General features: G+C 33.4%; 1 long non-coding RNA gene across 3 annotated transcripts; it reads right to left on the reverse strand.

Annotated features, from left to right (window-relative positions):
* Positions 1-12: 12 nt before the first annotated feature.
* Positions 13-22,590, reverse strand: LOC127865722 (uncharacterized). Of its 3 annotated transcripts, none has more exons than XR_008042746.1 (7): positions 22,446-22,590; positions 20,798-20,877; positions 14,611-14,952; positions 5,658-5,779; positions 3,988-4,039; positions 2,237-2,413; positions 13-290 (listed from the first exon to the last, which is right to left on the reverse strand). It is a non-coding gene; the product is annotated as an uncharacterized LOC127865722 (long non-coding RNA). The 3 variants fall into 3 exon arrangements; XR_008042745.1 differs by having other exon boundaries at positions 2,233-2,413; XR_008042744.1 differs by lacking the exons at positions 13-290; positions 2,237-2,413; positions 3,988-4,039; positions 5,658-5,779 and adding an exon at positions 12,242-12,984.
* Between the last annotated feature and the right edge of the window lie 5,050 nt (positions 22,591-27,640).

The raw sequence follows: 27,640 nt of genomic DNA on the forward strand, positions 1-27,640 counted from the left end.
TCAATATCGAAGTAAAAATAAGATTGGTTTTAATATAAAAACGATCAAAACAGTTCGCAGATGTTATGTCTAAGAGGAAACGAATACAACAACAATGACATTGTGTTAGAATCATCAGACTAGGTACCTGTTTATCATTTATCGTAATATAAAACTTTATGAAAGCGAGATGCAAGCCATGCCTTGTCAATTGAACAGATTTGCGCCAAAGATCTAAACCGGATGCATTCGTGTCCTTTGTTGAGATCTGTATTGCTTGCTTTGTCCGCCTTATCTTGCAGCGATTGACGCTGAAATAAGCAAAACGCCTGCATTGATACACATCAATATACATGGATTCAGAGGGGATGATCACGTGACAAACAAGATGGCGATGTACATGCCAAGACATGTATTTCTCGTCGTTTATATTCTTTGTATACCTTTTTTTAATTGTTAAAATGCCGCTCACTTAACAGCCATATCGGCAAGAAAGGGATAAGCGTTTATATCGTATTAATAGTCGCTGTTTATCTCGACTTTACTCGCTGCGAAATTGTTTATCTGGTCACAAAATAAAAGCTCCCGCTAAGAAAATTCGCAGCGAGTAAAATCGAGATAAAGAGCGAATATAAATACGAAATACTTAATACGAACGCTTATCACTTTCTTGCTGAAATGGCTGGAAAGTGAGCGGCATTAAAGCAATAAATAGAGGTATCATATAAAAAGGCGAAAAATACCTGTATCGGCATGAACGTCGCCATTCTGTCACGTGATTACCCCTCTGGCATTATTGTATTGTAACCAAAGTCGCTTAATCAATTGCTTGAAATTCATGCGATTATTCAATCGGATTCAGCAGACAACTGCGGACAGCAAACTCCTACCCAGAAAGACTAATCGAAGTATTTAATATACTTTAATTGGTTAAAGCGCCTTTGAACGTGCACTCTTGCATGAAAAGGGCGTGATATAAATCCGGTATAATAATAATATAATAATAATAAAGAAAAACAAAACAGACATACTATTATATGCATAAGCCTATACATGGATGGTATCCGAAACACAGTAAACATAGTTTGAAATAATATGTGTAACGTTTTCTTAGTTCTTTTCATTCTTTGATATAAGAACAGGCACATTAACATAAGCCGCAGGTTAACTACTTTGTGTAAGTTTCTACGTTGATTCGTATAAGTTATATATATAATTCATATTTGCATATCACACAATATTATGTAGGAAAACACAGCTACAGTATTAAATATAGTGTTTCCTGCCTGATGCTTTATGCGACTTACATAACAATATATATGTAAAAATTAAATTAACATTTCAGCATATAGAATATAAAAATGCATACAAATGTGTAAATGTTTCGAAAAAAATAAATATTTGTTCATACATTTGGAAACACACCAAATACATATTTTAAGTATAAATAATTTAACTTGGGTTTAAAACATGCAACTGCAATCATCTTTAAAAAAGACTGCAACATTTCGCTGTCATAAAATCTAAATGTTGATCTGGTTTTGAGATATTTAATATGAAAATTATTTATTTTACATCAGTCTTTGTTCTAGTGACCTGAAATTGTATTTATGGCAATGAAGTATCTCAAAACCTAATCGATATGAAAATAAATACATTTTTTTTATGGAAACCTTAGTGTCATATGTAAATAATGGGGTATGTTTGGATTACATTAAAACTGTAACAGTATTTAAAACGACCGCGATATTTGCTAATTTAGAGTTTTTCGTCCGCCATTGCATTCTGCAACTTATCAAAAGTCCCATTCGTTCTTTTTACACTGTGAACATAGAATATTTGTTATCGAATAAACGCAAGATGAAAGGATTAAATCCTTGACATAATTTGTCAATGTCAATTACACATCGTTTGTCTAGCAATTGGAAACTATTATTCAAATAGAGCCGTAAGGTTGTTGTATTGTTCCATTATTACTTGTATCATATATAATTTACAAAAACATAAACATTCAATGTTAATTAAGCACACAACAGCTGTCTTGTACTTAAAATGAACAAATACCTAAATTTAGAACAAATTATCTCCACATGGAGTTTCGTTACATGGAGTAAGATGAGACACAATACGTTTACAGACGTTCTTTATATATAGTAAATCGGCACTCGTATTTAGAATTTCTGCATTCACGCTGTGCGTTAAACGTCGTCTGTATGGTATTTTATAGTGTATATATTTTCTTTGACAACTCACCAACCCGATTTTGAAAGGACTTTGATCTTGTAATCTTCGATGGCCTTTTGTTTCCAGATGTCGACTCTTCCGAGCATCGTTCCATCAGTGATTCTGTTGTCTGATTGAGGTCCGTCATTTCAATGTCGAGTTGGGTATTGCGATTGGGCCCATAACTTCCATTTTGGGTAGCACTGTTATTCTATCGAATACATTGAACAACGTAACAAAACGTTTAAATATGCAAATTACCTAGATAAATCTATGTCGCTCATCTATGTAATTTCATTTGGGAAAGAACATGCATGTCGCTTATTAGGTCTATAAGCAAAGAGATTTGCGATGCGTCACCCATTTAACTGATGGCAGCATTTGAATTTGAAGAGGACCACTGTACGATGTTACATTCCAAATGATTCTTATTTCACCTTGTAGTTTCAGAACGGAAATTTATGAAGGTAGTTATTTACTAAAGCTTTAAAAAATTAGTGTATTATATACAAAATAAAAAACTTTGTGCATGTGAATATATTATTAAGATACTTGGTGAAATTATATAAAGTAATTTAAACGTCAGTCGTCAACCCCCCCCCCCCCCGAAAAAAAATGAGTATGGAACTATGATACAATGATGAATATAATTATACAAACCAAATACTACACTTTTATGGTTTTCATAATTGACTATATTCACAATGTTAAAAATTAAATATCAAACTTCTGGGCCTTGCAATTTCAGAGAAAATTGTTCAAATTATTTTATGAAGTCATTTTCTATATACAGCAAGTGAACCGTGGGCCGTGACTTATTTAAATCCTAGACACATAATTTAAGAAAATTGTGTACCAGACCAATTCATGATTCTCATAACCAAAAATCAATACTTGATAGTTTGGGAAAACGTTTTCAAAGTGTATACTGTATACTTATTAGGATAACAAATAAACCCCACGGCCCATTATGCTAAATATAAAATTGAAAGCTGTGGAACATGCGCTTTGAAAGAAAATATTTCAAGTTATGCTTCTTTAAACCTTTCTAAACAAGTTACCCCAGTGTACTCTTATACAGTTAAATTGCTATACATCTTTATAAATATTTTGACCCACTTTGGCGCGCCAAGTCTTTATCGCAGTGAAATCAGGTTAAACAATTTTAGAGGACCACAGAGAAGCATGTTTAACTACCAAATATCAAATGTATGTGATTTGTATTTTAATTTAATTTGTTATTTTATTAGTTATCATGTTATTTAACTGAATACAGATTACGTTAATACCGGGACGTTGTCTTTCGATAATAAAAGATTCTTTTCAAACAAACTGTCTGAGAAAGTGTTTAATTATGTGGCATACCAAATATTGAATCTTTTGAGCCTTAATATTTATGAATTTGAATTTTTTATTAAATCATGTTGAGCTGCGATGAAAAAATATATGCACTAGAGAGGAACGATTTGAAGTATTTGAAAGATGTTTCATTAAAGGATCATTCCTGTAAAGTTTCGTAAAAATTTCATCAGAAGTCAAAGGAAGAGTTGTCAGTTTAATGAAAGTATCAAGACAGACGACTCAAGACGGACAAAAACAACCACAAAAGCTCACTCAGTGCCTTAAAATTAAATTCGACATTTTCTACGGATGGGCTGATATGTTCTTGCTTACCGATGAATACATATTGTTTTTCACTTCCAAAAAGCTTACATCTTGGGCATTTCAAAAACACTCCGTAGTGTCGATGAAAGACTTTTTTTACAATAAACTGTTTGTACTTACCTGTCCAATCGTTTGTAAATCAACACTGTTTGCAACAGATTCACCAGCGGCCCTGCATGCACAACAAACGGCACTTAATAACGCAGAAACATACTGGTGACCTTGACGTTTTAAAGTTCAACGTAAGTTCTTTAAATTAAAAACATGGAAGGAATGAGTAATAAAACTGATCAAGCTCTACCAAAGAACTGTTTATCGATGAATACCGGTTGTTTCCTTATCACTTCTACACCGTTTAAATTATACGCACTAGGTATTACGGAATGTGCTTGTACATACAATACTTTTGATACAGTTCAAACCTATTATATTAAAGATGTATATTATATCCGTCATTTATATATCTGACTGAATATATTTCATATATAGTAAAGCGAACAATTACTATGACGATAAAGCCAGATTCCTATTATTATACCTACTGGCATTGTTGGCCCAATTCAATAGATATTTTTACACTTGAGTCCATATCAAGCATGTGACAATGCATGGGCCAAAGAGGCATGATTTAAATGATTTGTGAAGAGTTTGATCACCTGATTGCACAAACCACACATCATTGCTGTCGTATGAAAGACACACTTTTTACCTTAATTTATTCTGTACAAATCTATTGACCCACCATTCCGAGACGTGGCTATTTTGACTCGATGGGCTTGATTAAAAAATACGATGTTACATGTAAAAATATTAAACCTCTGGGACTTGCGGTGTCCGAGAAGGTTTTTGAACGTTTCACACTTTCAAATATCAAGCAAACGAGTAATAACTAAGGTGGAGCCATTTTTCACCCCTATAGCATAACATATTTTAAAGAGGACCACCTTATGATGGTACACACTAAATAATAAACAAGGCCTTGGAGCTTCGGAAAACACGATTTCAAAAGTAACGTAATATATAATTAACTGTAAATTCTGTAGACCATTGAACTTGGCAAGTTTTGACCCCTTTAACAAACTTGATAGAGAATCACCATACGATGTTAAATAATAAAAAAAACTAACAACCGGGTCCAAGTTTATCCCATGGTCATGATTTTAACAAATATTGCAGAGGAACACCATGCCATGTTACACAACGAATAAACCACCAAACATTTAGTATCCAGTTGTGTTCCCATGGTTACGATTTGAATAAACTAGCCGTAGAACCACTATACACTATACTATACCAGATATTTAATCCCTGACTATTTTAGGAACACGTGTTACCAACAGGACGGTGCCAATTTAAACCGCAGTGTCTATATTTGAACACATATTGTAGAGGAATACCATACAATATTACGCTTACGCTATTAACTTACTAACCAATTCAGTTTCAGAGAAAAATTATTTATACAAAATATTCTTAAACAAATCATGTTTATCTGTGGGGTATCCAGGTTTGTCCCATAAGAAGATGTATACGATGTTGCACACTTAATATTTAACCTTACCTGTGCGGTTTCAGACTCATTTTTACAGTTTTTATTTAAAAAAATAGTTTAAATCTCTAGCGTCCTAACTCTTTAAATAATCATTTATCTAAAGTTTAGATTAAATCTGTCAATCGATTGAGTAAGAAAATTAGTTTGAATTTAAAGTTTACGGGCGACTAACAATTGAAGACTAACAAGTCACGACAAACAAAAGGCGGTCACTAACGCTCATCATGTTTTTACTTACAATTAAAATATTTTTTCCACAAGCAGACAGCAAAAAAACACAAAGAAGCAGACCTCCACCACCAGCAGCACCACTTATAATAGCATCCCTCGTATTCGACGATTTTGATTGTTTCGTTGTTGCTGAAATTTAAATGTTATGTTATTACTATTCACATAAATGATGAATCTTACTTCTTTCATTAGTATATTAATAATATATATAGTTTGTATTTGTTCAACTGGCTCCGAATCTTTCACAATTATATGGAATCGTCATAATGTGGCAATTTCAATGTTTATGTAAATTTATACAGACGTGTGTCAACATACGGAAAACGGGTAATTTGGCTTTGTAATCCTTCCATGGGGACTGTACATCGTACTGTCCGTCTTGGAAAAAATAACGTCAAAGTCATCTGATGTGCCGTCAATGTCAGTTTTGCGAAATTATTGGACGTCCCACAAATCCCTTATCCGCTTTGCAATTTATTTCATGGTCATTTCATTTATCACCTTAGCGATTGTCGATTGTGTTTAAAACGTGTGAAGGCACAGACTGTGGTGAATTGTGGTCACCACAGTATAAACACTTTTAAATACTCCTGCACTCACTACTTTAATGACACTCTATCGACTAAATAAAAACTTTTGTGCTGCTTTATTTTTTTTGCTATCGGACAGACGCACATTCGTCATTCTGAGATTTTTTGTGTACGATTCATACGATTCGTGTGGGCCGTTTTTCAATTTTGTTAATGTTCCGATTTCGCAACTAGCGCTTACGATGGTTTTGTATCGTGTGTTTCTGCCCTTCGGGTAACCTGTTCCTCTCTTCCTGGTAAAATGTATCATGATTCCGTTTGTTATGTTCCAAGAAGTCTGGGAACACTACAATATGTGTTTTAAAGATCGCAGAATACTAACTTTAAGTATATTGAGAACGCCTTGCACGTTTTCATGTCGTTTCAAAATGACCAAATCGTTTTAAATTAGTTTCGAACTTAAAAAATATATATTTGATGAATTAAAGATATTTTTTCTTATAACCGTTATATTAAGGATAAAACAATAACTTAACTAGGTACATTTGTAGGTAAAAAAAAAAGACAACTCTTCCTTCATTTATATAGTTTTATTACATATGGTATGTAAAACTAAATCGTGGATATTTTGAGAGAAAGTATTTTTCAAATTCTGACGCACTACATGATGACAAGAACATGCAACTAAGTGTATATGGAAGGGAAAGCCCGCCAATAATATTCATCAATAGAAATGTTTCACGTGTTGAATAGTCAGTTAATTTGTTAAACAGAGCACTTTTAAAATGCTTACATACAAAATTTAAATATCTTTTTTGCACCATTGTCAAGAGTAAAACGTTGGATGTTCCGATTTTACAGAATGCAAATAAATCAGTTATGAATATAGAGATATTTCCATGTTAATTCGATCGATGTCAACAATACACATATGTAGACTTACTTCAACAGGTTTAAATGTTTAAATACAAACATGTAACTTCTAAACTCTGAAAACGAAGATAGCGCATAAATATATTTGAATATTTTCTAAGTTGTACGATCGGTTTTAGTATTTTACGCATGTTCATATTAAGCACGGAACCGCCAAGTCAACCGGTGTTGGGGTTAGTATTGTCGTTAGTAGTAGCCTGCCTTCTGTTATCGTGGAAGAACTTACTGTCCAGCTTCATTGTCTTTATAGGTCCCAGGTAAGTATTTATTAAGATTTCGATATATCATCATCATCATTGTTATATTCATGGATGCAGATAGGTGTTAGGCACATTGGATCACACAATAAGTGGTTCTCGACCAACTGCTCTTTGTAAACAATTCACTTGGTAACAAAATCAAAATGCAAAATTCACATGGCATTTATTAATTTAGATTTTTTCTTCAACGTTTTAGGTTTTAACATTAATTCTGATTTGACATGGAAGTCTCCCCCGCTTATCCATTGAAAACAGACCAGACTTAGCTTGGTTACGTTTAACTAAATTGTGGTGGAATTACATTCCCATTTAATGGGATATTCATGCCATATGTATTTTCACCATCTAACCTAGTTCAAGTGTGTTCTCTCGTACCAAAGACATGCAATCAAGACAGGGCTTTCATCTTTTATGAGAGTAAAGGGGACCACAGGGCGGAGATTTTGTGTGATACATTAGTTCAAAGAGGAATCATGTATTGATCCCCTTTTTAATGTTTATTTTATATACAAAATTGTTTGGCATCTGTGTGATATATATTTTTTTTAATATATTTGATGGTAAAATTATAGTAATTTATATAAGGTCGATTTTGAAAACAAGTTTTGGCAACTTATATTAATCGCACTCTACACCTCATTCCAGATGGAATCCATCACCATGAGGGTCTCATTTCATTTTTGAGATGAAGCCAGTGCTTTACTGCATAGTGGTAAGCGTTAACTGCTGGTAGCAACTTATACCGTTTTTGTACGTCTTTGGTATGATGCGGCTAAGGATTGATCCCACAACCTAGTTCACTCGAGGCAAACGCTCTACCACTTAACTGCTGAGGCAGTTTAAAAATGTGGTTTCTGTGTTATCAGCTTGGTTCGTTAACAATATAACAGATAGAAGACATGTATATATTATCTAAAATTACCTATATACTTTAACAGGTTGATGCTATCCCCAAAAGATCAGATAGTGTTCCAGAATGGATCCTGAATATGTAGAAACGTTCAAAAATCGACTGATTATGCTGATTGGTTTGCTGGACTCATGCACTTATCCATTCATCGTTTTAGGTAATAATATCAATAATCATTTATCATAATTGAAAATAATTGTTGTATGTGTTTGATAACAGTTTTAATATGTATAATATTGACTTTGAGATTTTGTCAGATGTATAAACACGTTTTTTAATACTCTAAAATGAATATTAATGGTGAGTGGGGTCGAGTATATTGATGTTGATTTATTGAAAAATAGAACTGTGTGAAGAATTTAACTTTTATATCAATACGACATCAAAACAATTCATTCTTAAATATTTGATGATTGTCTGAGGAATTTATTACATTTTAAATGCTAGGTTATATAGTATGGTAAACAACACTGGACATAAAATGTAATCATTGTCAATATGCAGATGAACGTATTGTTTGTATTTACTTAAGGACACTTGTGTCGTAAGATAAGTATACCAAAGATTAAAATTCATGTGACTACGCTGTAATAAGTAGGTTATATGTATAAAAGATAATTGTTTATTTTAAGATATCGGAAGCCATTTCGACCATGTGGCGACTACTATTACCCCCCAAAAATAGAAGATTCAACATATCCGACCGGCCGTCTCTTGCGCACCACAACGTATAAGAACGAATGACTAAAATAGTCTGATAACAGTCATAAACATGTCAATGTACTCCGAAAAGATGCGTAGCATAGAAAACAGCTTTTGCTGGATATGATTGTATATGATGTGATAAGCACACTTGAAAAGACTGTGCCTTTCATTCCACAGGTTAGTTCGTGAGGCTGCTCAGCATGTTTTGTTTGAGGTGCTTACTTATACTCTCTATTTGTTTGTTTACACATGGCCATCTATATCACAATCATATATTTTCTAACACATTTTATTTTAATATATATGATTATGCAAATTATCTATGCAACAAGCAAACCATTTAGAACCAGATTATTATTTAAGTCATTCAAAATTAGTGTTTGTTTATTTGATTGGTTGTCAGTATGGTGTGAAATCTGTATTTTCCTATTATTTTTAATGGTTTACAGTGGTTTTGTCTTCATATGATTTACATTCTGTATTTTATTATTTTCAGTGAGGAGATGAAAGTATCATCTAGAGACTGGAAGTGATATCATGATAATAAACAGTTAACATAAAACAATACATGTTCAAAAGTGTCATCTACATCTACATCATCTACATTTACATCGGTGCGTTGACTTTACAATTACTCGACAGGTAGTGGCGCTGAATACAAAAGAATGAAGATGGATAGAAATAAACATTATATAAAAAATACAAGAGGTGATACAAATTAAGTACAATATAATAGTAAATATTCAGAGTACATAAGGTTAGAAGAGATAATACAGATAAAGTACACAATACTACATATTTAAATTAGGAATAATAAGAATAGATACATAGTTAAAGGAAGGAAAAAGAGAGATATTCCCAGATGGTCAAACAATCAGCTGGGAATTAAACCCATTGTTAGAAATACAACGTCGCTAGCTCCCTCTTAAAGAATACCAAAGAGGGGGGCCTCAGCTACTGTAGCTGGTAGTCTGTTCCACACTGGGATGGTTCTGGGGAAGAAACTGAACTTAAACACATCTGATGATGTTGAGGTGTGTTTGTATGCCAAGCTATGCATGTTCCGACGTGTTCGCACTGGTGAGTCTGATAGGTAGACATCACATGTTGTAAGCTTTCTTGGTGGTTCGGTCAATATGGGTGTTCCAAGACAGCGTAGAGTGAATGTCCACACAGAGGTATTTTGTTGATTTGTCCCGGTTAGGGTTGTTCCTTTCAATAGGTATGTGTATGCTATCGGACGGCGCTTTCGGATGACTTTAATAACACTGCAATTATGTGGGTGGCACTCCATACCCCATGTTTGTTCTCATTTAGATAGGGTTCGTAGGTCGTTCTGCAGGATGTCACAGTCCTCTTTGGTTCTAATTTGGCGATAGACAATGCAGTCATCAGGGAACAGCCTCGTAGATGACTTCAGTCCGTCTGGTAGGTCGTTGATGAAGATGAGAAATAGCAGCGGCCCTAGGACAGTACCCTGGGGAACGCCGCTTACGACCGGAACCTGATCGGAGGTGGCACCCTCCATAATGACCTGCTGCGAACGGTTTGAAAGGAATGATTAAATCCAGCTGTGGGTGCTTCCTCGATGCCGTAGTGGTCAATTTTTTTTAGAAGGCGCTGCTGTGGGACTCGGTCGAACGCTTTGCTGAAGTCGAGCACGACCATGTCGGTCTGGATGGCTTTGTCAAGTGAGTACGCAAGCTCGTGACTTGGCGTAAGTAGCTGGGTCTCACAGCTTCGACGTGCTCTGAAGCCATGTTGGCAGTTAGAGAGGTAGTTATGCTGGTCTAGGTGCTTGACAGTGGTGCTGCATTGACGTGTTCCAGTAGATTACAGGTGAGACTGGTCAAAGACATGGGTCGGTAGTTGAGCGTTTCTTGAAGATGGCTTTGACGTTGGCTTTTCGCCAATCTTCTGGACCTCGCCTTGCTGTAGTTACTTTTTGAAAACCAACGTCAGGATAGGTGCAAGCTCTGCAGAGCATTCTTTTAGTATCCGAGTTTCTTAACTCCTTCTATTGTCACCACAATGTCACTCATGGATGGACATGATTGTCCTGTTGGTTCTGGTACATGGGTCTGGTCTACTCTGTTGAAGACAGAAGAGAATTGGCAATTTAGGATGTCGGCCTTATCCTTGTCTTCGTTGAAGAGTCGACCATTGTCTTTCAAGGGCGTTATTCCTGTTCTATAGTTTCTTAGTGATTTAATAATAATATGTCCAGAATCTCTTTTGTTTACTTTGCTGGCTTGTATCTGAGTCTCCAATCTCTATAATGTTATTTATATATTCCGAGTATGATTGTCTTTCATGGAGTAATGTTATTTTAATTATTTCATTGACCAGACTAAACAAACCAGAAAACTATTATGCTTAATTACCTGATGGTGCAAGTATTGCAGTTAAAGAAAAAATTCAAAGCAAACATTTAATAAAAATGTAATCAAAAATTTTGACAATTCAACAAATCGAACAAAATTTCATGTTTATTACATGGTGCAGTGGTAATAAGATCTTGCAGCCCCCTCTTATGACTGGGGCCGTTGAGTATCTTCATTAAGTATTTTCAGGTATTCAGATTTCATATGAAATAGAGTTAATGTATTAGTACAAGTTAATATGTTGTTGGTATTGTGAACCACGAAGTCAAGAAATTTTGATGATGATAACTTGTTAAGTGTCAATTGGTGCTTTTATATGTTGGTACAGCAAGATTGGCAATTTCATAAATTGACAGATTAAACTTCGTGAATACTGCTGTACTTCTTTATTAAGTTGCTACTGAATTACTAGTCTTTAACATGCAAGATTTGTATGCTATTAAATTGTAATGTAATTATTAATGTAGTGTTTATTTAGATATACTAAAGAAATCCATACGTGTATAAAACAGGGCTTTGCTACCTTCTTTAGCAAGGGCCTTATATAGGCACCTTCTCCCAAGACAAAGGCCCCTTACCCTAACAAAATTTCTTTAAAATGATGCAATTTTCCCCAAATTTAAAGCTTAGCTTGGGAAATTTCTTCCCCCTTTTCAGTTGTCTCGATATTTTTTCCCTAAATTGGAAGGCCAGGCCCTTTTCCCAAATCAAAACAAAGCCATGGCATAATATTGGAAACTAAAGAAACTTTAATAGACCACAAACAAGTATCATTGGGTTTATATTGTTATTTGTTGTTAAACCACTGTTTTATTAACATGCATACTCATAGTTTATATGCATCTAATCAATATCAGTAATAACATAGAAACAAAAAACATAATATATACCTCTTTTAATGCATACACTTTGTATTAATTATGCAAAAAATTAATTTAAAATGGTTTGTTTGTATAGTTCGTTAAGAGAAAAAGCTTTCCGTAAATACCAGTGAATTAAGCACAAACCCAGTCTATTATTGCAGTTGTAATATTAAACTTGCTGCATAACAACACCTTCTGTGTCGTTCGATGGTGTTCATGTTCTTCTTACACAGCTACGTACCTTAAAACTGGTACAAATCTTTTGACGAATCCTTTTCAAGCCAGAAAAACAGAAGAATACCACATTTTAACTTACGTGATTTTACTTTTTTTGTTTTTTATTTATTCAAAAAGTGTGTACAAATAATAATGCAAAAATATGAATCATGATATTAAAAAAAAGACAAGTGAATAGGAAGAAAATCTTATTAATACAACTTCAATAGTGTGGTTTATTTAGTATGTTTAGATTAAAATAAAGTATTTGAACAATACACACTTAATTCAATATTCCACCATGTTAAAAATATAAAAATTGGTTAATTTGATAATTTATCAGTACATACTAAAACATATGTTCTAGAATCGTATAATAATGTGTTCAGATTAATTGCTGGATGTTATTTTAGTATACATTTGCCTTGGACATTTATCAATTTCAAGCACACACAGAGTCTTGGTGAAGAAAACCATCATCATGCTAATCTGCCATGACAGTTACGCATATTTGAAGGATACCAAACTGGACTCTGAAACAAAACATTTATGTGTCAAGTGTTGTCTTGTAAAATCAAAATCAGCTGAAAAGCCATATAAAGACAATTACTTGAGTGAATATACACCAAATTTAAGTACATTTCGGTAAAATATCCCACAGTTTCTGATACGAAAACATTTTCAAAGCATACTTTATTCACCGGTGTTGACTATTTTCGTTATTGCACCAGAGGAATCATTGATTACATTTAACCGGTAGTCATTAGTTTGTTACTCATAGATTTTATCCGGGATAAAAATTTCGTGTGACGTCATGTCACAATTGTTCCCGGCCTGTAAGCCTAGCATTGGTTCCTGGCTAAGACAAAAAATAATTTTGTCGCTTCCACCGCGTATAGATTACAGACTTTACAACCGTGCAAATGTAAACTTGTCACATTGAAATATGTAAAGATACGCGTTGGCCAATCTAGACGTGTTTACATGCTCACAGTGGAAATTATGAGTACTGTTGCCATTTTGTATATTTTAGCATTTACCTTTGTAAGGAAACGTTAGAGTTGTGACAAAGTTTTGTGCGTTGTATATGCGATTTCAAAATACAAGTAAATGTATATTTTACATTTTGAACATTTTATTTGTTTATTCATTGAACAGTTTTAATTGGACAATGAACACGGTGAACTTTTGAGATGTATCCACCTTAAAAAGTAACATTTTTGAAAATTGAAACATAAAATATCAAACCTTGTTCACTCGAACGGATATTATTTGACATGTTTGTATAATCTATAATTGCAACATGGAACATATCAGCCGAATACTCATCAGGTGCAACATTTCTGGTGATAAATAATATTGGCGGTCTTTCCCTTCCATAAGTGTATGCCTGAATAATAATCAGTTGTTGAAAACTAATGTTATGGTGGTCTGTATGTCTGTTTGTCAGTCTGTCGGCTTCTTTTTCCCAAAATATATTAATACTATAGCTCACTTTGCATTAAATGATTTCAAAATTTACACCAATATAAAGCTTTATGTAACGGGTAGAGTTCAATATTCATGGTCAACGTCCAACATTGTATAATTGAATTTACAAAATCAGGATTGTCCACACAAAAACACAATTATCGTGCATCGAATAATTGACCATATAATGACACAGGCGTAAACCGTCATGAACTGATATGCAAGGAGCGAATTAATGATAACATTACCAAGTTCAATATAATACTCAGACACAAAATGTGAAAACACAGCTGAATATGTTAAAATAGGGCGCACACGATGGTTGCATGGTAGAATTAAAAACACTTGTAAAACTATAAGGAAAATGATATATAAAAGGGTTAACGTGTTTACTTTTGAGGTCAGACTAGAGCGGTAATTTTAGTAATAAGGCATTAAAGCATTAAAGCATCACTACGCATAAAAGGAAGTTTACATATATAATTATACATGTTTATCGGCCGTATGATGTGTACAGGGCAAAACTCTTAAAAATCAAAATGAAGGACTGATTGTGCACGGGAATACATTGATCGAACATCTGATTATTAGTTTGGTAATATGAATATGATTTCATTTGCTTACGTGAATGCGTTCGTGCGTGCATTTTGAAATATTAAGCATAAATAATAAAATAATAATTTACGTACCTGTTCCGTTTACTTCTATAGTATCGTTGTTAAACGGCTTATATGTTTCAAAACAGGTATATCTGCTGTAATGGTTCCATGTCAAATTCACAAGAGTGAGTTCTGTAGCGGCGAAGTTTGTCTGCTTAATGTCAAACCAAGCTAAATACTCATTCCAATATAATATGCAGTGCTCGAGTTGACGGAATTTGCATTCTCCAATTTTTGTAGATGCATTGTCAGTATAGTTCAGAAAAACGAATGTCAACTCTTCTACGTTCGACTCACACTGCAGTGAAACGTTTAATCCGTCTTTAAATTTATTACGTGCCTTTAACGTCACGCTATTTATTGGATGAGCTACTGAAATCAGCATACAAATAGTGAATTAACTATCAAATTAGCTTCATATCACATACAATCGAAAAATAACCATGGCTTTTACAAATGCGAGAAGACGCAACTTAGAGTTTGCATCGACAAAAAGTAAATTAGACAATACTTATATTGACCAATAACTAATAAATATAGAAAGGGAAGCTAACATACGAGTGCATACTAATCGCTTCATATGAGATGCATTTGAAACATTTTAACGATAATAACGTAGTGTTCAAATGTATGTGCATATTGTATTTATGAGTATTATCCAAATTGTTTAACATTTTGGTATGTTTTTTGGTCGAGTTTCATGTTCACTTTTATCATTTGTATTGGCGTGTTGTTTTCGGAAGTGTTTGTATGTTTAATGGCTAAGCTCACGTTGTATCTCGAAAACTGGCGGGATTTTCTTCCAATGTTATAAGTCAATTATTAAAAAAATACAGCTGTTTATTTAATAGCGCGGTTATAAAAGCTAACAAGCGTTTATAGTTTTGTTACAATAAGATAACAACAGTTACACATATGTTAAGCTGTTTGGTGTGTTGGTGTTTTTTTACGAAAACGGTATGGTATGTTAAGCCTTGGTAGTTCTGTTGTACTGAAGTATTCAAGTGATATAATATCCATGGTGGTTACACAGTTCTGAAATACAACGGGAAACATGCCTTAATGTACTGTACACCTCAACCCTTGAAAACAACTACATGTAAATATTTGCTTTAATGCAAAGTAATCAAACGCTTTGTACAAAGTAAGCGTTCCAAAATATATGGAATGCAATTAATAAAAATAATGTGTTAAAACGGAACGGGCCAAAGTATGTAATGTTCGTTAAAGTACGCAGATAATGCATATATGATTAACATGTTTATTTTCAAATAAAATAGCTCCGGAAATGGAAATATTTTGGGAAAAACATAAGTGCACTAATATGTTGCAAAAACAAAGCTGACACATTTAAATTCCAAAACACATACACTACGTTTAGCGCGATTTCTGCCTAAAGCACAGTCCCACCGTGGACAATTTTTCGTCAGCGTGGACAATCGCCGTGGTCTGAGAATGATTCCATCGTGATTGATCGAGCCGACAGTGGGTGAGCACCGCGGACGTTATCGAGTAATTGATCTCACGGTGGACCATCGCGGCCACGGTGGTTCGCGGTGATTACAGGTAAATGTATAGTTTCTGAACGAAGTTGTACTTGTTGTTTATTTAAAGAATTGTTTGTGTTCACATTTCGAAACTGCTTTCTCGTTTGTGTACATATAGCTTGCCAATAATTACATATAAACATGTTACACGTACTTTGATATCAGGATTAACTGTTTCTATTGTTACATGTATTGAGTCGAATATACAATGGAGACTTCGGCGGTAAGTATTCAATTCCGTGATCTTTAAATGAAAACAAATCAGTTGTTATGTTGTCGAGTGACTATGTGTATATCAGTTTTATTCGGTAACAAGTTCATTTCGTCACATACTCCAAATAAAAACGAAATCGAAGGAATATTGTGATAAATATTGATTTATTCAATATCACAATATTAAGATTACCTCGTTCACGTTTTATTTAACAAATGTATCGAAATTAGTTTATAATGTTGGCGAGAGACCATTTGTATACATAATCTTTGTTATTCCGATACACAAGTAAACAATATTGTGACTGTGATAAATCATGTACATTTTTAGTTAAACTTATTGTATTACAATATTATAATTCATTAGATTATGCAAGAATAATAGATGTACACTGTACATGTGATATGCCGGCGCTGCGATAGATGCTTATCACTGAGCTATAAAGATGTACATGTGCATACAATTAATAGAAAATTGCATACAAAAAATAAGCACATTTTGGTGAGATTTAATTGATTGCAAACATGTATCATGGATAAACACGATGATACAAATGAATTGTATTTATACACAATTTATATACGAATACAAAGAAGTATTTTCGCTTGATATTTTATTTCTTGCAGAATTTTTACTGAATTCTATTTTTAACACATTGTACATTAAAAACATACACGTGCACATCAGCAAAAGATCTGTCGGTTTGTAATTAGTTTCTGTGAATGTCAGTTTAGAGTTTCTCAATTAACTTAATATCAAAATATATCGCCGTCTTAGCGAGTAGATGAGAGTGTGAATATTTTATGTGATTGTAATAGAAAATACAGTCAGAAGTGAGAAAAGACGTGCATATACAATATGTACAGGTCTGATATGTGTAAATGGATGTGCAAATCAAATTCTACATCTTTTATTAGATATTGTAAAATGATGTAGACATCAAATTTTCCATCATTTTCTTCAAAGTAAACAACTATTTTATTCGTAATTTAATACGGGACATGTATAATTAAAATATATGCATGAATTAAAAACTCATATTAATTTTGTAATATAATGTATTTAATAAATGCTTATGATATAAATAATAAAAATCTCGTCATCGTTGTTATTACGTTTATATTTTCCTAAAAACCTATTCTTGGTCGTACTTGAAATAAAAAGTTAAACAGTTTACAAAAAGCTCGATGTGATATTATTACTCGGTCAATTCACCGCAATTTCTCATCTACATTTCTTATCGAGACTATACATATTATATATACATGTAGTATTTTATTAAACAGTGATTTACATGTAACATCAATCGAAGCGAAGATTTGTATGTTTTACTTAATGGCATGCATATTAATATTGTGATAAATATCGATTTACATATTATAAATAAATCAATAGTAAGCATAATGTTAAGATTCCTTCGTATACGTTGTTTGCATATGTTACTGTATCGAAATAAACTTGTTATAAACAAAGCACAGGTATACAAATAGGCTCTCGCCAACATTACAAATGATCATTTTGCATGACTATGATCTTAAAATATCACTGAATTAAATACTTACTGCCGATGTCTCGAATTTACACATGTATGCTAAGCAAAACATGTCATAATAGAAACAGGAAATCACTAAAACAAAGCACAGGTATACAAATAGGCTCTCGCCAACATTACAAATGATCATTTTGCATGACTATGATCTTAAAATATCACTGAATTAAATACTTACTGCCGATGTCTCGAATTTACATTTGTATGCTAAGCAAAACATGTCATAATAGAAACAGGAAATCACTAAAATAGTCTGATATCAAATTACATGCAACATCTTTTAATGAAGTTGGTGGCGAGCAATATTTGTACACGAATGAGGAAGATTTTTCGAAATGCTAACACAAAATCTTTAAATAAAAACAAGTGAAATTTCATGCAGAAAGATTTGAAACAAAACGTGAAGCATGAAACGCAATCTATACTCACGCTCGATGTAAGAAATGTCAAATCATTCTGTAAAGACGGTAAATATAATATAAATAGTAGAACAAGTGACTATTTTCATATGAAGTATTAAATGCAAACAATACAATACATCTAAATGTACATGTTTATTCACAAAAACCTGTAATTCACCGCAAATTACAGAGGCCGCGGTAGTCCACCGTGAGATCTATTGCCCGATAATGCCCGCGCTCGTGTTCTTATCATTATATTTGATAGAGCCTGTCACTGCGATTCGTCACGGCGACATCACTGCGTTCCACGGTTTATCGCGGTGACGAAAGTAGTTGCCATGCTGGGCGGAATCACGGTGATGCGAGGCGGAATGCAGAAATCGCGCCAGATTGAGCTGTATCGTATCAACTATAATTATTTTAATTAAACTATCGTTTGCGAATAAAACGGATCAGCGTTCCAAAGTTGTGGAAATCCAGATAATAGCTATTATAATACAATATATTAAACACAGTATTTTCGATAAAAAGAAGTTTTGTATTGCGCATTTATTATCAGAACCATTTCGGAGAATGATTTTATCAATCGAACAATTACATCTTTTATATGAATACAGTCAAACATTTACTCTGAAATAGGACCGACTATGAAGTAAGGTTCTTGGAAATTTAGGAGTTTAATTGTAATAATAGATGATACATAAAACCACTGACCACACTTACTTACTCCAGCAGCTGGAGTTTCACTTAATAAACCTCAATCGAAATCGAATAAATTGAAAAGCATTTTAAAGCGTCGTACGATTCGGCAAACAATTGTGCCGCTGACATGACCTGTAGAATAACAGCTGGTAATAAGAGGGGGTTTGGTTCATTGGTAGCGTATTAGCTTTTTGTGCCATGCGGTCCCGGGGCATGCATATGTTTTATATTCAACCTTTGTTATTTCCATTATCACCGTATTAATATACTGTTAAAACAAGGGCTGTTTGTAAAACATGCATGCCCCCCATATGGGCTCTCAGTTGTAGTGGCAGCCATTTTGTAAATATGTTTTTTGTCACTGTGACCTTGACCTTTGATCTAGTGACCTGAAAATCAATAGGGGTCATCTGCGAGTCATGATCAATGTACCTATGAAGTTTTATGATCCTAGCAATAAGCTTTCTTGAGTTATCATCGGGAAACCATTTTACTATTTCGGGTCACTAAGACCTTGACCTTTGACCTAGTGACCTGAAAATCAATAGGGGTCATCTGCCAGTCATGATAAATGTACCTATCAAGTTTCATGATCCTAGGCATAAGCATTCTTGAGTTATAATCCGGAAACCATTTTACTATTTCGGATCACCTTGACCTTTGACCGAGTGACCTCAAAATAAATAGGGGTCATCTGCGAGTCATGATCAATCTACGTATCAAGTTTCATGATCCTAGGCATAAGCAATCTTGAGTTATCATCCAGAAACCATTTTACTATTTCGGGTCACCGTGACCTTGACCTTTGACCTGAAAATCAATAGGGATCATCTGCCAGTCATGATCAATGTACCTCTGAAGTTTTATGATCCTAGGCATAAGCGTTCTTGAGTCATCATCCGGAAACCATTTTACTATTTCGGGTAACCGTGACCTTGACCTTTGACCTAGTGACCTGAAAATCAATAGGGGTCATCTGCCAGTCATGATCAAACTACCTATCAAGTTTCATGATCCTAGTCATAAGCGTTCTTGAGTTATCATCCGGAAACCATTTTACTATTTCGGATCACCGTGACATTGACCTTTGACCTTGTGACCTGAAAATCAATAGGGGTCATCTGCGAGTCATGATCAATCTACCTATCAATTTTCAAGATCCTAGGCATAAGCATTCTTGAGTTATCAACCGGAAACCATTTTACTATTTCGGGTCACCGTGACCTTGACCTTTGACCTAGTGACCTGAAATTCAATAGAGTTCATCTGCGAGTCATGATCAATCTACCTATCAAGTTTCATGATCCTAGGCATAAGCGTTCTTGAGTTATCATCCGGGAACCACCTGGTGGACGGACCGACCGACCGACAGATCGACAGACCGACCAACATATGCACAGCAATATACCCCTCTTCTTCGAAGGGGGGCATAATAACTATAGTTTCGAAAACAAATGCATTTTTAAAATACGAAAATCATTGAACAAGTGCATGTTTTAAGAACGCATTTTTGAACAACCTTTACTTGTCCTTGAAAATTACGATGCAATAAGCAGTCGGTCGTAATATGAGTTGTGTATGTCTTTATAGAAATGCCCCGTTGGCTGAAATACTTGCCAGACCGTAAGAGAGGTGTTTTAAAACATATCGTGCATTTCCTAAATAACCTAAACCAAGTCAATCAATACTGGAACTGGAATATAAACGGTACTTGATATAAGAGCAGCTAACTAGTTAACTACAATTAAAAGAAACCGTTACCGTCATGCAAAAGCGATTAATTGTGTATATACCACTAACTCACACTTTGAGAAAACGGCGATGGCAAATATCCGCGAAACACTCAAATGCATGTTTGTTGGTCCATCGGTTTCTTATGGAAAACTATAACAAAGACAATATGACAAATATAAAGTAAGCTAACCATTTTGTTTCAATCACAATTAAAGTAAAATTCAATCAATTAGATATCTCTTAGTAAGATAGTTATCATAAAAATTACTATCTGAATAAAACACGCTTTTATGTATGAAAGTCTTTAATTGTCAAATACTTTTTACATTATTGACTACTTGTTTTTGTTTTGGAACATATATGATCATAGACGATGTTACTCTTAAAGCTTGTGCTAACATTTTGAGCGCAAACAATGAGTGAATTCAATTTAAATCGTCCAAATATTTAATAAAAACTTTGAATTTAACCTCAAGTGCGACATTAATCCAAAACTTTAATTTTAGAAAAGAACATATCAAAAATAAGACTTTCGTCACATATGTGCAAAATTGAATCTACATATTTATAGAAACGAACGAAAATATAGTATATGTAGCTCAAATGATACATATTTCTGAAAACGAACATAAATGTAGTATATGTAGCTCAAATGATACATATTTTTAAAAACGAGCAAAAATGTAGTATATTTAGCTCAAATGATGCCTCTTAATACCAATATTAGGAAACTGTATATCGACAAATTATATCATAACCGACCTAGTATGCATACATTTATACGTTTGTTAACAAACACTAACAATACAGTTCTAACAAATCTCGCGAAATATTGTAAAGATTCTGTAACAATGAGACTCGAGACATTGAATGCAAACGCTAAGTAATGTAATGGCCTTTTTATAAACTTTTTATTCACAATTAATGTCAATTTCGCATTGCTATGCATATGCTTATAGCTTATATATTGTCAGTTTTGTATTTATAACTTGTTCAAGTTATATGTTTAAACTTTCTGTTCAGTTCTGTTCTGTTACAATAATCAACGGATCGAATTTAATATGCATTTGGGCAGAGGGCAGAGTTAAATCTAAAGCATAATAGCAATCCGATGAGGAAGTGAGTGTTTAATATTTGATATCTATTACAATCTGTGTTATCATATTAATATGCATATGTTTCACATCAATATTCACTCTGATTTCACCCTATTTGGAAGTACAATACATAACCACATGGCTTCAATTGTTTTTTTAAACGTACCACGTTTTGAACAGTTGCAATGAAATCCGAATTATATTTATTAAAACATTCGAATTAGTCTACACATAATACTTTATATCGAAATGAATATAACACGCAAGCTGGGTTTTCTTAACTTGATTTTTCATCGTTCTAATTTTAGAATATTGGGTTTCCAAACGTGATTCATACGTTTGTCATTTATATGTTTTCAGACAGAACGTTCTGGATAACAGTAGATGAAAACATCCATACAAAGCCTTTTTTCATCTATGAACAATATGAACAATAACTGCGTATTTTCTTAATTTGTGAACATTTTTTTAAGAATAGTAAGATCAAATATTTCATTTTAATGCTTATTTATGCCAGTTTGACATGCATAAAAAACACTAAAAGTGAGCAATTAAAACGACTTAACGATTTAAGTCAGTAGTTTATTTTGACAACAATAACACTATAAACAGTCTACATACGTGCACATATTGCTTTTCCAATTATTCCCGCACATGACACAGCGTGCTTAAAACACACGACACTTTAATAACCCAGTAGCAAGATACGTAAGGTTAATAACACATTTCCTATTGAAATTCATAAGAATTGCGCTACATGTTGAAATCTAACAAAACCCACATGAGTCATAAATAGTAACAGCGGATTTCCATCGACTGGTTTATTATTTTGATCTGCTAATAGCGTTGTATTCAAGATGTGTTTGCCAAAACAGTGAAAATACGTTATTTTTCGTATACATAAGTACAAGTTTATAATATATAGTTTTTTAAATATTTGTGTATGACTTGTTTTGTTTTTACTAAATATGCTTGTAGAAAACATTACACGACTGATGAACACAAGTTCATGCGGACATTCAGAGTAAAACACAGTTAATTATGATGATGAGATCCCATTTTATATATTTTTTGACAATTAACTCATCAGATGGGTATATTTAGCAGTACTATAGTTATATTTACAGTTTATATACATGTATAAGTTGTACATAGAGCTTTGATATTTATGTTACCGTACCTATATATAGACACTTAAGGAAAAACGTTGGAAAGAAGATACATGTACCTAAAACTAATCGGAAATACATTTACTCTAATCTTAGTTTAGATAATCTGGGTTTCTAACTGGTTAAACCTCTCATGTTTCAACCTGAATTTCATACAACAAATTACAGTATGAATAAGCAGTGATTTGTAAAAACAAATATAATATTTTTAACCGTATTGTTTACGTGCGCTATATGTGTAAACAGTTCGTAGAAATACCACCCATGCTGTTTGTTCAAAGAAACGCATGCAGAAGATAATATTTTATTTGTACCTAAACTCATAGTCAAGTATTCATAGTCGGTTAAATGCCCCACAACGATGCATGAAATGCTTATTTACCTAGTATGCAAAACACTTCTCAATTTTCCAGCACTCTACTGCAGAATGAAAACTATTACGTGCATTTTCATTTTAAAGGAGTCAAAGTTGAACGCATGTAAAACGGATGGGATTCCACAGTGCTCCGCATTAAGACCATTACGATGACATGTTGTGCTATTTATATATATTTGGTAAAAAGAGGCTGAATCACGGCAAGAAAAATAAGTAACATGTCTGAATGCTCAATATTATGAACAACATTTCGGGTTGTATAAATGTTATATAATTGATAGTTAAAAAAATACTGTCTATAATTTTTACAACAGTATGCTGAGTGTTTTATGAATATCACGACATGCTTTATTGTTTCTTTTTTTACTCATTAATGATCTTACTTCCACAAACATATTGGTGAAATCTTTGAAAGCCGAAAATGTTTTTAAGTTATCACACGTTTGATGTTTGCATAAGAGTTCTGTGTACAGTCAATGTTTTACTTGCAAAAGCAAACGGTTAGAAACCACTTGAAAAATGGTTACGCAAAAACGTGTTTGCTTGTATGGTATTAAGCAGATTGTTTCTTATTGCGAAAGTATGCGCGTTCTGTGCGTCACGTCCTTCATCTTTAACAATAGCCAATATGTTGCTGATTAAATAACACATCTGTGCGACGTCATGCCATATGTTGCACCGATTTTATTGCTTCCAGACCGTTCTCGTGCGACTATTTAATTTTGCACCGCCTTATCCATTGTACGCGGTGAGTCTTCGTTTGTCAGTTTTGCTCGGATAATCGAATAATTCGTCGAGAAGAACATAGTATCCCTGATTATCTCGTCAGCGTCGTCCATATCACATTTGCTTGCGATCGGACGAAGCCTAATGAACTGATGAATTGTGTCGAACTTGAAACGGCTGAATACTTGATATATTTTGACTGTAAATCTGAGAAAATCATTGAAACAATACGTGTCCAATTTCTTACAATCGCATAAAGTCCCTCAGCGTCTTCACGACGTCATTTTTGGAGGACTTTCTCTGCATTCCTCTTCCAGTCATAATAATAAGTAGTTTACTTTCGTTCCTCCATTCTTAATCTGTTATATTTTTCCACTGCTGCTGTAGAGGGTGTATATTACCCATGTTGATAAAAATCTTGATCACAACACATGTGTTAGGCTATATGATTCAAAGCGTTTTAAATAAAGCAACGCTCACCATCTACAAACATGAAATATCGTAGCGATGCATATCAATGAGTCTAAATGTGTACATATGTTACTCTCAGGTGCTCTTAAGTTTTTTTTTGTGTTTGAATAGTTCTACCTTTATATATTGCAAGTTCGAATTAAGTGTACACTTACGTTTAACAAATAAGTTTTAGACGTTTATATTTAAATGCTTGTTTAATCTTTGAAACATACACTTTCAAAATGTTTCTTTGTTATTTTATTAATCGTTAAATTATTGATGACATACATATTCGTGGATTACAACGGAATACTCACAAGGGACAAGTTAAACGGCTTCCTTAACAAATCAAAACCCCATAACTTAAACCCTTGAGTTAATATGGGTAAACTTACTATGTTCAGGGCGGCCGCAGGATTTGGAGTAGAGTGGGGTGGAAGGGAAAGCGTAAAGTTTGATAATTTTTAATCACAGTTTATGGATTAAACCCTTGAGTTAATATGGGTAAACTTACTATGTTCAGGGCGGCCGCAGGATTTGGAGTAGAGTGGGGTGGAAGGGAAAGCGTAAAGTTTGATAATTTTTAATCACAGTTTATGGATATTTATCTTGTATGATGTAGTTTCGGTGACGATATAGCGTGAAGGAAAATGTATTTACTGGTGTTTTAAACCCACATTTGCGACATGTGATAACTCAGCAGACAATGGATCAAACAACATTCGACAAAGGTATTTTCTAGCATAAAGTTTGCCAAATTTGATAGCGTAAAAGCATTCGTGAGCCTCGTGATATATTATAGGTTCTAATAAGTAAAACACTGTTTAATTGAAGCAAAAAAATATACGATTTTTGGTTTTGGACTTTTGTATTAAAACTGAATTTTTGAAAACATATGTATATACATGGAAATATAGCAATATAACTAAATATTCACATCATGAACAGTAGCGCTCCTTTGTCCCCTACCTGTCTCGCTAGCACTAGAACGTTTCGTATGTAAGATCTATTATAAATATATGCAAGTTCTAGAGCAAAGCGAGCGAAACAAATTCAACACATTATTCTTTTTTTTCGGTAAAATAGTTATTGCCCGGAAACCTTAAGTGTGGTTGGAAGCCGGATGCCCCTAAACCCATGCCCTGGATCCGCCAGTGATTCTCCGCATGCTTACAAAATCGTTTTGACTCATTCATTACTCACACAAAATTAAGCTCGCCCGAGTGCAAGGCTAGGCAAGGATTGTCTTTAAGGTATGGCAACATCGGTTAATTTTTCTATTTTGAGCTTCACATTGTGTTAAATGTATGCGACACTTAAGATACGTTCACAGTGCAGACCCGCTACAAATCATAGTTTACGCAATCATCATAATATTACATAATTATATACTTACTGTTAATATTGTCGTTGAGTTGGGTTGTAGCTTATTTTTTCATACAAGTAAACGTCAAAACTCGCAAAAACTGTCTTTTATTTAAACAAATCTAAAGATGTATATCGTTTCTGTCCATTTGGCTAGTCAATAGCGACAGGCTGTTGAAATTGTATTTGAATGGGAACCAAATATTTAATTATTATTTTCCTATTGTAAATACATTTCTGAATGTTATTCTAAACAACGGAGTCAGCCATTGTAATGCTTGTTCCAACAGGATGGGACTTATTGTGTATACATAGTGTGACAGTCAAACATTACATAATTTATCTGCTTTAAAATATAAATTAATATCTCACAACACTCAATGAACTATGTTATTATTATTATTATTATTATTATTATTATTATTATTATTATTATTATTATTACTATTATTATTATTATTATTATTATTATTATTATTATTATTGTGGTTGTCATTATTATTGGATGATGAATTCCTACGCCTATGTATAAAAGTTAACATATTAATGTTAATATTAGTGCATATTAATGATAAATTGTCCGTCTGTTTGTCCTTCCTTTCGTCTGACGGACTATTGTGTCGCATGCAACTAAAATGGGATTGCTTCTAGAGGAAAAAACATAATGCAAACATAAATATCACGCCTGTTTAATTGTCTTCATTTGTTGAGTTAAAGATGGCGTTTTGCGTTAAAAGTGGAATTCTGAGGCATCCGTGTCCGACGAACAGGTTTCTTGCTAAACGATGGCGTTTTGCGTTAAAAGTGGAATTCTGAGGCATCCGTGTCCGACGATCAGGTTTCTTGCTAAACCTGTACACAAATGGACAAATACCCTCATTGTGCACATTAAATCAGTGAATATACGCCACACGCCGACAACCAGTACGACGCAAAGTTTGGCATTTAACTTTTAAAATGATAATAATTACTGATTATCAAATAGTAATATTTGAACACAGTCTTACATGTTGTTGGTTTGTGTATTTTGTATGTTGTCGATCAATCGAAGCCTTTGAACGACATAAAATAGGCACATTTATAAATTGTATAAAATGCACGAAAAATCATTGAACCATTTATAAATGTTACCAGTAGAAATATCTTAATAGAAAGGACATGACATTTTAGATCCAAATTATGTTGCATGCTAAATGACATGTTTATTGCATATTCATGTTTATTGCATATTCTACCGAACAAATGTATTAGAATGACATGGAACATGTTCTAGACATGAGCAATCTAAAATAAAGAAAACATGTGTTTTCCCAAAGATAATTTAATGGTGAACTTGTGAAGAAACAACGCAATGTATTTCAAGTTCCTTTTATTACAGAAAGTGCATTATGGATAATGAAACGTTGTGTTCTCGTGTGTTGGGTATACACTTACAGACAATGTAAATAACTTATTAAACGATAGACAACTATGGAAATGCAAGCGATGTACAACATTCAGTAACATAAACTAGTATCATCGTCATAATATGATTAAGTCTGTTTTATTAGACAATGAACAATTATGTAGTCAATATGATTCCGAAGAAAGGTGGCGTGTGAATAATCCTATGTTTGTATTATTATAATTTACTAACAATAAATCAATAGATTTTATTCAAAATGGATTGCATTATAAACTAAAATATTTCTATATTTTGGAAAAATGGTATGTTTTTTCCAATTTAT

This window comes from Dreissena polymorpha, chromosome 2 (assembly GCF_020536995.1).
Source record: "Dreissena polymorpha isolate Duluth1 chromosome 2, UMN_Dpol_1.0, whole genome shotgun sequence".
Lineage (NCBI taxonomy): Eukaryota > Metazoa > Mollusca > Bivalvia > Myida > Dreissenidae > Dreissena > Dreissena polymorpha.